The 13133-nt window shown below is 41.2% G+C and overlaps 1 protein-coding gene and 1 non-coding gene across 12 annotated transcripts in view; both read left to right on the top strand.

Moving 5' to 3' along the window:
- The window catches only part of LOC121452851 (EGF-like and EMI domain-containing protein 1), a 687333-nt gene that overhangs the window by 402469 nt on the left and 271731 nt on the right, over nt 1-13133 (top strand). The window lies entirely within an intron of this gene.
- On the top strand, nt 12911-13038 carry LOC121453089. The gene has a single exon (XR_005974964.1).

The raw sequence follows: 13133 nt of genomic DNA, 5'->3' as shown, positions 1-13133 counted from the left end.
GCAGAAACAGAGGAAGGGTATATTGAGGTATGGTGGAGAGCTTGGGAAGGAGATGTGAATAGAGGAAGAGGGGAAACTGTGGTCACAATGTAAAGTAAATAAATAAATTTAATTAATAAATATTATAAAAAATCATAAGATACACTAGGTGGTAGCAGTGCACACTTTTAATCCCAACTCTTGCAAGGCAGAGGCAGGAAGATATCTATGAATTCAAGGTCAGCCTGGTCTACAGAGCAAGTTCAAAAACAACTAGGCCCACACAGAGAAACCCTGTCTCAAAAACATAGACAAACAAACAACCAAAAATCATGAGGTGAACTCTTCTTACCAAGATAACAAGTTCCTTCCCTTTGAAACACTTTCTGGTCTTATTTTATTCCTTTACTTGACTTTCAAATACTATCTGGTTTATGGTCATTTTGTGCTAGTGTTTTCACTAATAGATAATAAAGTCCATAATGAGAAGACCACTGTTTAACACTCTGGACTTTCCTGAGATTTATGGCTCTTGATTAGAATATAAAATTTTTCTAATTTAAGAAAGAATTTAAAGACAGAGAAATGAAAGTTTTGAAAGGGAGTAGGAAGGTAGTATAATTTATTTGGGAAGGTATGAGTAGAGGGAGAATGAGACAAGAAAAATAAGCAAGAGTAAGAATCATTATAAAGCTCTTAAGGGGAAATAACATATGTTTTTAACACACATATATTAGACTATTTTACTTTTAAAATTCATATCCTTAGAAAATTCTATTCTATTTAAATAGTTTCATGTTCTCCATCAATTGAGAACATTTTGATTATGACATAAAATGACTTTAGTATTGATTCTTAGTCAGGTGAAGTCATGATTCCTGTAGGTTAAGCTACTTGGGATTCAGGGACAAGAGAGGCATTATGAACCCAGGTGTTCGATGCTTGCCTGGATAGAACATTTAAGAACCTCACCCTATGTTGAGGGATCAGGAAGGTAGCTCGGGGTTGGGGGAAGTGTGTTGTGCAAGCACAAGAACCTGAGATTAGGTTCCCAGTGTCCCTGAAAAAGCCATTGGTGGTGACCTGTACCTGTAATCCCTACACCAGAAAGTCAGAGAAATCTAGATGAAGCCTGGAACTTGCTGAGTAGCCAGCATGGTGAAATTATGAATTTCCAGAATCAGAAATTGACACTATTTTATATAGATAATTGGTGAAATTCATGCAGTGCATACCCTAATATCTACACATTTAGACACTATTGTTTGACATTGGGCATCTCCCTTTATTGCTCTCATTGTTATTTTGTGAATTAATGTCTCTTTCTGATGACCGGGATCGTGGTGACTCATAGAAAGTTTATAGCCCTCTATCTGAGGAAATAATCACGCTAGAGTCACAGAAGTTTCTCAACCAGGAATGCTTCATGTCTAGGAAACATTTGCCAGTGCAGACAGGGAAGTCCACCAGGAACTTGGATGTGGTCAGTGTTCAGAAAAGGGTCACTGAAGCAATATCATCTGGGTGAGCTCTTTAAGTGAGGAGAAACTGGAAGGCCCTCCATGTTACCTTGTAGTGGGCCTCTCTTACCTCCTTTCCCTCCTGCCGCAAGCACAAAGACAGGTTTTCTCTGAAGTGCCTTGATCTACCCCAACACCTAATCCATAAAAATAGAATGTAGTTACTTATGAAACTACTGCCCCCTGCCCTGAATTCCATTAATTTGAAAAGTTTAAGTTCATATCTCAGGAGGGAAGACCGAGAAAGATCATCAGACTGGGATAGATTTTGTCACAGACTGTGTTCTGTGAGTCTATTCAGATCCTCTGAAAGTCATTTGCTGACATACAAAGTTGCTCCCATTCCCTCACTCCTGCTCCCCATGAAGAAGGGTGTAGACATTCGTGGATCTCACTGGGTGATTGATCACCTGTCTGTGGTGTCTCTCTGTGTGATTTATATTTCATTGCCTGTGCATATTCAAGTGTGAGAAGGTGCCCATGTTATGCAGGTACACGTGTGTGGAAAGGTGAGAGACAACTTTCAGAGGTGCTCATCAAGTGCTGCTCACCTATTTTTCAAAACCACTTTTTGAGAATTAGTCTCTCCCTGACCTGAAACTTACCAAGTAGCATAGGCTGGATAGTCAGTGAGCCCCAAGTATCTGCCTGCTTCTGCCTCCCCAACTCTAGGATTACAAATGTGTGCCACCATGATGGTTTATTAATGGGAGATGTTGGGTTGAACCCGAGGTTCTCACACTTGTATGGCTTAACCAGCTTGAGCAAATGAGCTGTCTCTCCAGTCCCTTTGTATGCCCTTTTCACTATTAACATCCATTCAGCTCAGTGAAACATATAGATGCCCTTTAAATAGGAACATACTGAATTCAGATACAAATATTATATGAGGGGAGAGGGGCATTTGGTGGGGCATGAGGTGAGGGGGCATTGGGTGTGGTATGAGGTGAGGGAGCATTGGGTGGGGTATGAGGTGAGAGGCATTGGGTGGGGTTTGAGGAGAGAGAGGCATTGGGTGGGGTATGGGTTGAGGGGGCACTGGGTGGGATATGAGGTGAGAGGCATTGGGTGGGGTATGAGTTGAGGGGGCATTGGGTTGGATATGAGGTAAGAGGCATTGGGTGGGGTATGAGGTGAGAGGCATTGGGTGGGGTTTGAGGAGAGAGAGACATTGGGTGGGGTATGAGGTGAGAGGCATTGGGTGGGGTATGAGGTGAGAGGCATTGGGTGGGGTATGAGGTGGAAGAGGCATGGGGGTTATGAGGTGATGCAGGCACTGGGTGGAGTCTGAGCTGAGAGACACATTGTGATATGGCAGAGCACATCTGGGACAGGACCGTAGTGTTACTCTTTCACTTTGCCAGTTCCTTTTTGGAATGTCTTCCCTCTTGACAGTTTAGAAGTTCCTGAGCTCCATTTTCAGAAAGGACTTGGAGGGTCTCATCATTTTCACTTGTCAAGACTTCTCATAAAACCACATTTCACAAGAAATACCATCTTCTGCTTTTTATTTTTTTCCCACTGCTCCTCATGGCGTCCCTTGCCTTAAGGCAATCATACAGATGGACACACACATTAGCCTGAAGGAGACTATTTCCCTAAAGGAGTGCTGGAAAATTTTCTTGCTCTTTGTGTTCACAAGTGCACTAATATACCTTAGCTATTTGCTTCTATTAATATAATCCTCAAATGAGATAAGCTTTCTGTCCCCAGATATCTTCCTCATTCTGTGTGTGAGTTTAATAAAAATATTCTTTCTACACTTGTCCTATCTTTGTCATTTTTTCAAGTATAAATATTGAATATCGACTCTGTGCAGGTTCTGTCTTAGCAGAGGTATACTACAGGGTCTGGCACCTGAGAGCCCACACTAAAGGAGATAGGCTAGTAACCATTTTCAGCAGGAAGGAGAATGTACCTTACTAGATACAACATGCAGAGGAATTGTACAAGCTATTGCAGGGCAGCACCCCATTCCCGATGAAAGAGACTTCTGTTCGAGCATTAATTCACTTTCATATTTTCAAATGAGTTGTCAGGAGAAGAAACACCCTTTTTTTTAGCTTGATTGGTCCCCTCCCCCTTTCTCTTCTTGCTTTTCTGGTTCTTACTCTGAATTCTCTGCATGACTTCCTTTTACACACTGAAATTCCAGTTAAGGGGACATTCTCTCTGATTATAATGACACATGTCTGTTTTCACAGCTGTAATCTCAGAGTTCTTAATAATACCATGTTTTAAACATTATTCTGAAATGCTAGAAGGTTTCAAGGTGATCAGAAAGTAAACATCCAGCTTATATAAAAAAAATTAAGAGAACAATTATAAGACTTTCAGCAATTTGTAACTGATCATAGACATGCCATTGAAAATCTCCAGCTCTTGAGTTAAAATGCAATCCCCCTGGGAAGCCAATTCAACTAGACATGTGTGTGTACATTAGAACCAGATGAAGGTACTGCACTGCATTGGGAAGGCAATGAGGTGGTTTGTGAGAGGCCAGAGACCAAGTGTTTGAGTTCTGTGAGCTTCTGGGGTCTTAAAAGGAATCCTTTCCCCAGTGGAACGGATTTGGGGAGTTTGTATTTATGCTCATGGGCACCTCTGATATCTGAGACTCGGAGGACTTGACCTTGTCTCCATTGTCACTATAAACAAAGCTCCAGAGCTGCTAAGTTTAAGTTGTTCTTCTACAGCTAACAAGACTGGTGAGTTCGGGCTGTTTGCGAAAGTGATGCTGCCCTAAGTGGGTCTGTTCTGAAATGGAAGTCGTTGGCCATAAAGCTTGTATCAGAATGTTTCATATCTTTTCATCCGACCACTGTAAACGATGCCGAAAGAGTCAAGGTTGGCAGCAGAGATGGTCCTAGAACAAGTGAATGATCTATACACTGTGGAAACGGTACACCCCTTTCCTGGCGCCTGTCCTTTCTAGTGTATCCATTTTCCTTCTGGGCTCCATGGAACCTTTGGGGGCGTGTTAATAGGCTTCCATGGCACAGATGTTGTCTATTTCTTTCAGCGGAGGATTAGTTTAAATCAACTGTTGGGAAAGTATAGCTGGGTATGGAGTGTCTTTTCTTTGGACCAGTGCTTCTCAACCTTCCTAATGCTGCAACCCTTTAACATAGTTCTTCATGTTGTGGTGACCCCCAGCCGTAAAATTACTTGTTACTTCATACCTTTAATGTTAGTTACTACTGTTGTGAACCATGAAGTAAACACCTTATATGCAGGCTACCTGATATGTGACCCCCACCCCGTGCCAAGAGACAGAGATTCACGGGTTGAGAACCGATACTTTGAACATACTAAAATCACTTCCAAGACTTGATGATTTCCACTGTGAGCAGCGCCGTCTCACTAAGCATCTGCTTCGTGAGAGGAACTGAGATTTAATCTCTTTCTTTCATACTCTCGATCGTCTGTCAGATCTGAAGATCCACTTTCCTGAAAGATTCGTGTTGGTTTTGTTTCAGGAAGACTTGTGACCCTGAGTGATAGTGGTAATGACATTCTCTGTGGGTTAGCCTTCAAAAAAGTAACATTAACATAAAGTTAAGGAAGTATTAACAAAAGAATTGAGCTCATAAACACTACCCTTTCCCAACGTCCTTCATGACAGCCACAGACTAAATCTATGTGCAGCTTCATACTTCATACCTGTTTCTTCTGAGTGGGAAGCATCAGTGTGTTTTCAAAATAAAGTAAGTGGGGAAAGCTGTACTTAAACCTTCACAGAATGGTATGATGAACACCTCGGCTCTCTTCAAACTTTGTTTCCACTTGAAGTAAGGTGTTTTCTTGAATAGGCATTGAAATTCTAATGGTAATCTGATATTTAAAATTAAGAAAAAATTCTAAATGCTAACCAAGAGTAACTTTGGAAAGGGAGGATTTATTTGACTTACAGGTTGTACAGTCACTCATGAAGGGAAGTGAGGGCAAGAATTCCAGGCAGGAACCAAAGAGCAGGAGTTGAATGAAGCAGAGGCTATAGAGAAGTGCCACACACTGGCTTGCTTTTCATAGTTTACTGGTAGGCTTTATATATAACTCAGCATCACGTGTTGAGGACTGGTACCACCCACAGTGGGCTTTCTTCCCATATCAATCATTAATCTATAAAATGCCCCTATATGGCCAAATGGTTGTAGTTGCTTTCTTATTTGAGGTCCCTTCTCCTCAGATGACCTTAGGCTATTTCAAGTGGTCAAAACAACAACAGCAACAATAGCAGCAACAACTAACAGCAGAAAAAAATTAAATAGAATGAAGAGTCTCACTTCTATTTTTATACCCCGTATATTCTCATTTTTTCCCTTGGGTCTTGGCTGCAAGGATTAATCTTGATTCGACATGGTTATCAACAAAGAGCTGTTGTGCGCAAACTGATGAAGGGTGACATAAAGCAAACAAAGGAATTTAGACTCAAAGTGACGGTGGAGGACAAACTATTGATACCACCAGAGCAAGAGCATACGAAGATGCGAGCACATTTTAAGACAATTAGTCTGGAAACAGAGAATCGCATAGGCCATTCATAAGCATGACAGATAGAAAAGGTGAAGACAACGAGACTGAGTGGGAGGCCAGTGGGGAAGCTGGCATCAAGTCAGGAACTTTCTTTGCTTCCAGACATCACTCAAAACAAATTACAAAGAGAAGACTGGACTCAAACTGAGGAGACATTTTGTAATGTGAAGCCACCCTTTCAGAAAACTGCAGAAGCAAATGTCGGCTTGCAGAGAAAACACACAAGAAATAGCTCAATCTATAAAACATGATACAGGAAAAGAGGTCTGATAAAATGAGAAGATGAAGGAATAGCTACAAGAAGAAACAGTGTTTTCTAGATTTTTTTTAAGTGTGTTCACATGTGTGAGTATAAGCACATGACTCCAAGTGCCCATGGAAGCCAGGAGATTCCTACAGCACAAGTTCCCGCTGTTACGAATTGGCTCATATGTGTTCTGGAAACCAAGCTCAAGTCCTTTGCAAGAGCCCATCTCTCCAGCCTAAGCAGTATTATTTGTATTTGTTTAGTTTGTACATTCATGCAGAATTATGAATGAGAGGAAATGTGCATGAAGTTGAATTCTTGTCGGCACTGGTGTGAGCTTGGAGGGAAAGTTAACATCCCAGAGAGTGGAAATCCTGAAACTACAGCCTTTTAACTAATGATCCTATGAACCTACAGAGTCCACAGCTAAATTAGACAGGTGTTTTTATAGACTTGGGAGTTTGGGAAGTGGTTTGATTTCTTGCTGATTTCCTTTGCTAGTGCATCCACCTTCCCCCAAATCAGACAAGTCATAAGAGCTGCGAGTAAGGTAAATGAAAATATTCTTGGGTTTCCCTTCTGGAGGCAGAAGCAGCCTGTTCTTGGTTTGTTGAAAGAAGCCAAAATAAAATCACAAAGGGGCAAAGTCATGCTCATTAGTACTTTCTGGAGTCAAATTGTACAGTTACAGCTTCTCACAACAGGAAAGAGAGCCACAACATCAATGGCTGGTGATGGAGGAGCAGAGAGTAGAAGACAGAAAGGAAGAGTACTTGCAGTACATGAGCTAAGAGAATAGATCCTCCTGCCTGGGAAGAGTCTAGTTATATACTTGCTATTTGTCTGAATGCTTTATATGTCCAGTTTCAAAGACACATAGGCTGGCCACAAGTCTGTAGAGTTGACAGTTGTGGGATGGATGATGATCTCAAACCAACTCTCCCCAATTCAGCCAAGCAGAACCCTTCAGCCACTCTTGGTAATTGTTTAGATTTTAGCTTTCCAGCACTAGACAGAGGATTATAATTAATAGGAATGTTGTCTTTGGGAGCTCAGGATTCAGGTCAAAGGTGAGAGGCATTTTTCCTTCACGAACTGTGGTAAGGAAAGTCTATTCTAGTCTTCAGCCTTCTGAACTAGCACTGTGTGAGTGTGCATCTATGTGAGTGTGCATCTATGTGAGTGTGCATCTGTGAGTATGCATCTGTGAGCGTACATCTGTGTGAGTGTGCATTTGTGAGTGTTTGCATCTGTGAGTGTGCTTCTGTGAATGTTTGCATCTCTGAGTATTTGTATGAGTGTACATCTGTGAGTGGAGTGTGCATCTGTGTGAGTATGAATCAGGAAGTGTTTGCATCTGTGAGTGTGTATCTATGTGAGTGTGCATTTGAGTGTTGGCATCTGCGAGTGTGCATCTGTGAGTGCTTGCATCTGTGAGTGTGTATCTATGTGACTGTGCATCTGTGAGTGTTTGCATCTGTGTGAGTGTGGATCAGTGAGTGTTTGCATCAATGAGTGTGCTTCTGTGAGTATTTGCATCTGTGAGTGTATATATGTGTAAGTGTGAATCAGTGAGAGTTTGCATCTGTGAATGTGCATCTGTGAGTGTGCATATGTCTAAGTGTGCATCTGTATGTGTGTGCATCTGTGAATGTATGCCTATCTGTGTGAGCGTATATCTGTATTGTGTGTCTGTGCATCTGTATGCGTGCAACTATATGTGTGTCCATCTCTGAGTGTGCACCTGAGAGTGTTTACATCTGTGAGTGTGCATATTTGTGAGTGTGCATCTGTGGGTATGCATCTGTGAGTGTTTGCAGCTGTAAGTGTGCATCTGTATGTGTGTGTATCTGTGAGTGTGTGTGCATCTGTAAGTATGTGTTCAACTATATGTGTGTGCATCTGTGAGTGTGCATCTGTGTTTACATCTGTGAGTGTGCATCTGTGGGTATGCATCTGTGAGTAAGTGTGCATCTGTGTGAGTGTGCATCTGTGAGTGTATGCAGATCTGTGTGAATGTACATCTGTGAGTGTGCACATTTGTGAATATGTGCATCTGTGTGAGTATGCCTCTGTGAGTGTGTGTGCAACCGTAAAGGCACACATGCATGTGGGCTTTTACCAAATTTCTCACTGTAGGACACATTTTTCTTGTTTATATCTCCCCTTTCAGTAAGCATATCTTAAAGGATGTATCCTATGCCAAGTTTCAGATGGCTATGCTTTTGAATTACCCTGATCCTGGCTCTGATGAGCTAAATATAGTGTCTATTTTCCCCCTCTTGACAAAGACCTTTACTCTTACTGAAATTATTCTCTATTTGAAAAGTCAGAATAGGATTTAGCTCAAATCTAGTTTGGACAGTTTATTTTCCTCATCTTTCCTAGTTATCGGGAATGTAATATTTGAAATACCAGTACCTATCATAAATCAAAATTGAAGTGTAAGCACAGATGGTGCAGTTTTGAAATTACTTCTTCCCCTGGTGCTCCTTACGGGACAGATGAGACAGTAAACGGAACTTAATTTTTATCATAGGCACATCTTTCTCCCTTTCTCTGAGATGCACTTTTCTTCTCCAATCCCATCCCTCCAGCTCTGCTAATCCAGCTGCCAGTGGTAGGCCCACAGCTCTTGCCACCCTTGCTTTTCTTTGGTTCAGTGCTGGAACAGTATCACATTTTTCTCTTCTTCATTTTGAAGAATACCTTTCCTTATTTCTATTATCTTTGCACCTGTCCTATTTTGTTAGAGAGCAGGAAAGCAAGTTATGGAGTACCAACTTCCCAGCATGACAGCTGTCATTCATCAGAGAGGCTGTGATCATTTGAAAGAGATCCTTGAGGTGAGGCCTGTTGACTGTTGATACTTCCTTACAGAAGGAGAAAAGGATGAGGTCACTGCTCCAGCACCTGGGGTTCAGGCTGCTCCCTCATAAACCTCCTAGTCAATTCTATGTAATTCTGCCCTCAATGAACATCGCCTCATGGCCTTATGGAATGCTAGATTATATAGACCGCGGAAAAGGAACTCCACATCTGTCGCTATGTGGGATGAGACTTGGTGTTATGTAGCCGCCTATGATCCTATGAGAAACCCTTCACCCATGATCTGTAATTAAGTCCAATAAACAGCTTAGTGTACAAACGGTTGGATTTTGCTGGGATTGTTTTTGTTTGTCATGGCTGCTCTATCAGAGGGAGTGCGAGCATTTGTTCATGTCTCCCCAGGAAAAACGTATGCAACACAAGTCTTTAATAACAGCAGTTCAGCCTAAACTTGTTCTAACAACAACGACAAAAAAATAAATAAATAAAATAAAAAAAATGTCTGGGAATGTTGCAAAAGTGGGTGCCCTTGAAAGAGTGGGGACAGTTCCCAAGGACAGCAAGACTAGAGATATCTGACCAGACTGTAAGACATATATGAGAACATTTTAAGAATAAACGTGTAGGAAAAAAAATGTGAGTAATATATTACTACACTCAGAAGCCAAGACTCCCTGAACATTGTCATGATTTTCTGCTTCTCAGGTCATGAGCACAATTTCCTGCAGTTTTATTTTCCCTTTTGGAATGTTTAGATTGTTAACAATATTACAGTAAAAGCATGTGTCCTCATGCAAACAGGGATTTGAACACCATTACCTCTTAGAACCATGATCAATGCAGCAACCTTGAGGAAAAATTAGCTTGACAAGATGGCGGTTGGGGAATTGAACCTTTTTCCTGTAATCACTCAGGCTTTAGAAAGTAACATTGGAATTTACCCGCGATTTGGTCAAAATCGGGGTGATACATCTTTAGACAAAACCATCATTTTTTATTTATTGCTTTTATTAGCCCCTCATGGTTTCTGATTCAGGCACTCACCTATCCCTTATCTCCAAAAATAGACCAGGAAACAGTGACTTACTTTTCCTATCTTAAGGCAACCATCATGCTGATTTTGTCCTTTGTCCTTGCTTGTTTTCTGAGTGGAACTCAATAGTGTTTGCCATCCTCTGGGTAAGGACAAGTTCTACTTCCTTTGCAGATGGTTCCTCGGAAGGCAGAAAGCTCAAAGCCTACGCAGAGTATCAGGGTGGTAGGATTTTAGCTCCTGGAAAGGTTCCTTAGTTGTGGGAAGGATGCCCTTTCCATTCAATATGCAGACTACAAAGCTGCTATATAGACTTTGTCATGTTTTCTGTTATGTGTAATGTTCTTGCGGCAAAAAGTGGGGATATTGGGACGATGTTAGGGTGAAACTGAGGGCTTTGGTTTTAACCTCATGTTTAACCATCAGGCAGATACCAGAAAAGTGAGTAATTGTGTATCATCAGAAAAGATTACTGTGTATTTAAATTGCCAAGATCCTGCATAGCAATTTATGTCAACTCTTAAATTATAACTCTCAACTTGTCTGTCTTGCTCTAGGACTTCCCTGAGCACCCACTGATCGCAACTTGTCACTGCCAGTCCATAGCACATTTAATCCAGGCTGAAGCCACAATGTACAGCAATTTCCAAACTAGTAGGCCGAGGCCCAGGTCATCCCTGAACGCTTTGGTCTGTATACAGTGCTGATATTTAATGAGTAAATTTCACTGATTATTCCAGTGCAGCAGAAGGCCGTACACTATTGCATGTGTTTTCCTCCTGTGCACCATTGTGGCCTTGAGACCCATTGAGCATAGTGGACCCTGGCAATTCTGTCCAGGGCCTGCTTTGTCCATATCTTTTGCCTGCCATGTAACAGGAGCTTATTAGAAATATTTGGTTTATGTATATATCAATGTGGATGTATGATCATTTCTGTTACAAATATGTGCCCCCAAAAGGAATTACGAAGTGCCTTTGATAGCAGATCTTTAGTAAATGTGTATGACAATGAGGTGTTCTCTTCACATTTTTCATAAATCATAGACAGCATAATTTGCTTTCCATCAGAGGATATTTTTGTGCTTTAAATTGTAGGATAGTAAAATCTGAGGTATAATTTTCATATGAGTGACTATGCTTGTATTGTACTGGTTAAATCTAGAGAATTATTAGATAGAAATATTAAAGAAGGTGCAGAGCACATGGATGTGTGGCGTGTATTGTGTGTGCCTAACAATTTATGCTGCTTCTCTATACTTACAAGATGTTCCCAGAGCAAACACAGACAATCTGTCACAACAAGGAATTATGCCACTCAATCTAACTTCACCAACAATAACTTCTTACAATGTAAAAACAGATCTTACGTTTGTTCTTCATTCCAGCTTGAATACCTAATTGCAGAAGAGCCCAGGAAAGGGGCTTTGTGAGCAATCCCCAGGGCGGCAGGAACTTGCTATCAGTAGCTAAGGCTGTTGTGAGCTGCTTTTGTCTTTGTGTATTTTACAGGGCTTGTTGTGGTCCTCTTTCCTCTCCTGTCTCTTCCATCAGGCCATCAGGGAATCAAAAGACAGTGACTTTCAAGAGAGGCTCCTGCTCAAGAGAATCCCATGATCTCCTAACAAGTGACTGGTCCTTCTGGGCAGTTCAGATGACCAATGAGTTTCTTACGTTTAAGAGATTTGTTTATGATCAGTCATACTCTGGCCAGCCTCGCAGGGCTTCTGGACATCAGCACCGTCCCTGGCGTCACTGCCAGGCACAGTTTTCTTGTGTTTTGGAGATGTGAGAGAGACAGCATTGACTTAAAAGCACATATTTCATATAAAAATAGCATCTCCTCTTCCTTGTGAGCTTATGTCTCTTCTATTAATCAGAACGATTAAGGGCTGTTCTAAATAGATCACTCTAATAAGGTAACAGTACCAGATATTGAGAAGGAAATGGATTTTCTGTGGAGAATAAGAAGGAAGCAGGAAATGACCAAGAACAAAAAAAAATACAAATTAAATGGATAATAGATAAAGCACACGGAATAAGTACGCTTCCATCGCCTTTGTGCTTTCAAAGAGCAACTCCCTGCTACAAAGCCACAAAATGGCACAAATACAAATACATCCATTTGCCTGCTGGGATTAAATTCCTCTAATTACACAGCCCCACTTGATATGGAGGACTGCCGCATCACCTCTTGTTTTTTTTCTTTTGCAATCATTGTTATATCCGTGCTCTATAATCAGTGTTCATCACAGCTAATTAGAGCCTCTTCGTCTGTTGTTCCTGAGACCTGACATTCCTGGAGTTCAACTGCAAATTCATCTGAAATATCTCTGGGCTCCCGGGAAATGAGAATGCTAGAGTTGGATTATTCCCAAATGGCTTTTTGAAATTTTAATGTACTGTGATTTTCTTTTTTTATGGAATTTAAATGATTAGGCACAGAGCAAGAAAGCAAGTCCTACTTAAAACTTTGCAGGACTGGTGGCCTGTGGTTCAGTCTAGAAGGAGCCCCGGTCTTTCTTTTTGATATGGGTGCTGTTCTTGGATCAGATTTCATTGCATTAGAGAGAGACGCAGTGTTGATTCCTCTGTGTGGAGAGAGGTGATCGCTGAAATACCAGTTAGGTCTGAGATTCTGTCATAAGAAGGTATTCTATGTTCCTTATAACTGAAGACCTAAGGTTTCCAACTCATAGCCAGGTGTTTAACTTGGCCATCTCTCTTTCTGTTATTAAGATGACCGTAACCTTTGAAACCTTGTTAAACTGGAGGACCAAGAAGGTTGAGTCTGATGAAGCAGGACTTGGCTGATACACTCCTCCTAGACAAAGGGGTGGAGAAAACAGCCCTTACTGGAGAAAACCACAGCGTTGACTGTACGACCCGCCATTTTCCAGTAGCACTGTCTGTGCTATTCTTTTTAAATTAAACATAAATTAAAGAGAACACTGTAAAAAAGAAATTACCAACCATACAAGTTTGTCAGG

The sequence above is a fragment of the Microtus oregoni genome, unplaced genomic scaffold (genome assembly GCF_018167655.1).
Source record: "Microtus oregoni isolate MIOR12 unplaced genomic scaffold, Mior012 000010F_ref0000083, whole genome shotgun sequence".
NCBI lineage: Eukaryota > Metazoa > Chordata > Mammalia > Rodentia > Cricetidae > Microtus > Microtus oregoni.
The sequence above is the reverse complement of the archived record's forward strand: the minus strand, read 5'-3'. Positions and strand labels throughout refer to the sequence as shown.